The 4,170-nt window shown below is 35.7% G+C and overlaps 1 long non-coding RNA gene across 1 annotated transcript; it reads left to right on the forward strand.

The window, feature by feature from the left end:
- The first annotated feature begins 513 nt into the window (after nucleotides 1–513).
- LOC138710309 (uncharacterized) lies at nucleotides 514–1,209 on the forward strand. The gene is made up of 2 exons (XR_011335203.1): nucleotides 514–547; nucleotides 648–1,209. It is a non-coding gene; the product is annotated as an uncharacterized lncRNA (long non-coding RNA).
- The last annotated feature ends 2,961 nt before the right edge of the window (nucleotides 1,210–4,170 follow it).

The following is a 4,170-nucleotide window of genomic DNA, read 5'->3' on the forward strand; positions in this document are numbered from 1 at the left end:
TTCCGCCACATGTTTAAAAAATTCGGAATGAATGTTATCGGAGCCAGGAGATTTCTTGGTTTTTAAATTTTGTAAAGCTAGAGTTAATTCTTTGGAAGTAAAATTTTGATGAAATATTTCAGAAAAATGGCAAGTTGTAGCCGATTTAAGTGAACACCATATTTTAACGTTTTGGTTGCTACTTCATTCACACACAACCCCCAGAATGTCTGGAGGACCACACCTGCTGTTGGTCGACGGGTCCATTGGACCTAGCTGGGAGATCTTGTTGATCACCAGCTTTCCCTCCTTAAGCCACTGGAGGACGATTTTAGTGCCATAGCATGTCAGCACTAGGAACAGAAAAGTAGAAAGAGGAGGAAGGAAAGGGAAATGAACCCCTAGGCCTCAAACAATACGAAATATACAAACACAAAATATACAAACACACTAAAACAATCCAACACATTCCAACAATAAAACACACCCTCCTAACAGGCAGAGAAGTTCGAGATGACGCCGCGATCTAGTAGGCTCTGATGATGGTGCGTGATGCACTGAAACAGCTGTAAGCCGGAAAATATTACATATTTAACACGAGTAACTCCACTAGTTCATCAATTAATTATATTTTACTGATCTTAAAAATGACTAATAATTTTCGACAGAAGGCGTGAAAGTGAAGGACAACATGGGTGCAGTAACTTCAACAAAAATAAAAAGAACTGGGAAGAATCGTCAAGATGCAAGGTGAGCAACTGGAAACACAGTTGAGACTGCACTGCAGGAGAACAGCAAACCAAAAGATATGTCCAGAAGTCTGCTCAGACAATTGTAGAAGTGCCAACACCTTTTTCACTCATTATCAGACTTGGAGGGTTACAATCTCCTCGACCATGTTATAGGAAACTACATGGACTCCGTAACTGAAGTGGACACCACCATCATTGAACTGTGATTGTAACCTCTGAGAAGTGCATAATTTTGAAATGCACATCAATAGCTGTGACTTGTTGACTACTAGAAATGGGGTACACATCCCTTTCCTTTGATAATGCAAGTCATCTCCTACTGCTGTCAGTGAGAATGTCCATGAGTGCTGTTGTGTGTAAAACTAGTCTATTCAAAGCCAATATTTCATTCAGAAAATGTCTGGGGGCAAACATGGCAACTATTTAATTTATTTCATCTCATGCAAGAAGAAAATAAAAATGGAGTCAATTTCGTGTTGACTGTCTTTTTTTTTTTTTCCATTATTTATTTCAAATAAATATATACCGTAAAGTGGGGTGACTTTGAACGCTGAGGTGACTTTGAACAGTAATTTAGCTCCTTTCTAAATTAAATGCTGTGCCCAATTGCGAAAAAACTGAACTAATTTATTGACAACTTAAACAATTTTTTCGCAATTGGGCACAGCATTTAATTTAGAAAGGCGCTAAATTACTGTTCAAAGTCACCTCAGCGTTCAAAGTCACCCCACTTTACGGTATTAGTTTCTTTGCTAAAATGATTGCATTCACGTGCATCATTCTAAGATAAACTGATTTGTGAATACAGAATATGAACAAAATCCGTCAAATAGTTTATACTTTGTAAGACTTCCCTGGTGCCGATAATATTAATAATGATCTAATTAAATATGCTTGAAACTAATTAAAGTAGGCCTACCGCACATTAAATCTATTAAACACATCTTAAAATTCGGTCATATACCTAACTGAAAAAAAGGCACAGAAATAAATATAACAACTACAGAGGAATCAGCATTTTGTATATAATATGTTGTGTTATGCGACAATAATAAAATAAACTAGTTTGAAATAATAATAGACATTAATATACAGTAGAACCTCTATTATCCGTGGTAATAAAAGGGATGGAATGAACGGTTAATCAAAAACATCGGATAATCCATACCACAAAATATTTTCGTAAATTAAGTGAACAATACTTGAACTTTAGGAATTTCCTCCGTGGTCTTGTATTTAACACGCCAGGTAGTGAATCAGAAGTTCATTAATTTAAGTTCAGTTGTCAACGACGTGTTTTTAAGGGGCAATGAAAGTCCTTGTAATGGCTTTCAGAGGAAAGATGGGAATACTAGAGATCTCATGTTATAGATTTACATACTTTATACACACTTTATCCTTGATACTTATTAAATCGAGCACAGTTGTAACATCAGTTTCGTATTCTGATGCGAGATGAGCCAGTTTCTCTTTCCCCAAACCACTAAAGTATTTGCATTTTTTTTTTCGACATTTAGCACCAACACGTTTTCTTTTGACACGAAATACATTTTGTCTTGAAATTGTACAGTACGACAACTTAACAGTAGACCAAACTGCATAAATGTAAAGACTTGTAATAACACTCTAGATAAAATACGTACTAATATAACGTACAGTAGTACTTCATATGTAGCAAAAAAAGAAAAAGAAAAAAGGAGCGAGAAAAAGACAGTCGGATAATCTGCTAATCGGTTAATAGGGAGACGGATAATCGGGGTTCTACTGTACTACTTTAGAAGTTCAAGACAGATTCTAAAAATGCAGAGTTTATGCAGAATGCATATTCACAATCAAGGAATTAAAATCAGAGTTTAACATAACATGTACGGTTTTTATGAATTTTAAAGAAGCTTTTGATAATTTCAATAAACCATATTATGGATTATAATAAAACAAAAAGGTATAACGCAACATTTAATAGTAGTGATGATGATGATGATGATAATAATAATAATAATAATAACAACAATAATAACAACAACAATAATAAATTTGTAAAAATTTAATTGGCGACAGATTAAAAAGAGTGAGAAAGAAGAAAAGATGTACAGACCGATTATTTAGTCCTGACAGATCGACGACGCGAAAGAGGGGAAGTAATATGAGTAGTGGGGAAAGCTCTGGAGTAGAGATAAGAGTAAACTGTCAGTAAAGGAATGCAGTACAGCTTAATTGCACTAGAAACATACCGCTCTACAGCAAGCGACTGACTAACCCAAACACCCCTTGGCATAACTAAATGGTCTCGCACACACAGCTGGTGACTGCCAGATAAAGGTGTCATTTTCACCACCATAAGAGCCATACAAGGAAGACATTATAAATACATTTATCGCATTTTCTCGAATACTTCAAGTCCTCGCATAAGCTGCACACCCCACTTTTGAAAGGCAAAAAATATAAATAAAACAAACAAAATTACAAAAATGAAACTTCGGAAAAAATGTATTCACGACAAATTAAAACACAGATACAGTTCAGTTAATAAATAAATAAGTACATTTCATACTGGAATAGGACGCATTTCAAACCGATCTTATGCACACACACTGCATACATGTCAGCTGTCGTCTTGATATCCTAAACATTATTAGCATGCATTACGATTTCCAAGTTCCTCCGCATCTTTGATCTTTTAAGATTTTTGCTGTAAGTAAAGGATCACAATCTCATACTTTAGTGGTACTGATTTTCTTCTTAATTCAGCTATCCACTTTTCAGCGGTTGCTTCTAATTCCTGTCCACCATAAGGATCAATCATTCCACTGTCCATCTTCTAAATCGAATTTAATCATAACTTTTTCCACACTACCACACCAACTTAAACGAGTCCTTCCTCTTTTCCTTCTGTCCTTGTGGGGGACCAATGAATTATCCGTCTGGCCATCTCTCCTCCTCCATTCTTTGTACATGTCCATACCACTGCAGTATCTGATTTCAGTCCTGTTTACTACAATTTCTTCTGCTTCCATCTCTGCTCTAATAAAATGATTTCTTACATGCTGCAACCGAGACACTCTCATACTTCGACGTAACCCATCCATCTCAGTGCTCTCCAACTTTTTCCTCCATCTGTCATTCCATTTCCAAAACACTGACCCATATATAAGGACACTCTCTACTGCTGTTTTCAAGACACGTTTTTAGTTGCTTTTGTCATTTCTCTGTTCCAAAGGACACCATTCAAGGATCTAGTTATTTTTCTCTTTTCTAGTTATTGTCCTTTTCACAAGTACCAGAACTATCTATAATTGACCCTGAATATTTAAACTGGCTGACATTCTTAATTGTTACACCATTTACAACCAAATCCTCTCCTTTCCCTCCAACAACCATATATTCTGTCTTCATAAAATTCACTTTCAATCCGTGTAGACTATATTCACTTACAAGCTTG

The sequence above is a fragment of the Periplaneta americana genome, chromosome 12 (genome assembly GCF_040183065.1).
Source record: "Periplaneta americana isolate PAMFEO1 chromosome 12, P.americana_PAMFEO1_priV1, whole genome shotgun sequence".
In the NCBI taxonomy this organism is placed as follows: domain Eukaryota; kingdom Metazoa; phylum Arthropoda; class Insecta; order Blattodea; family Blattidae; genus Periplaneta; species Periplaneta americana.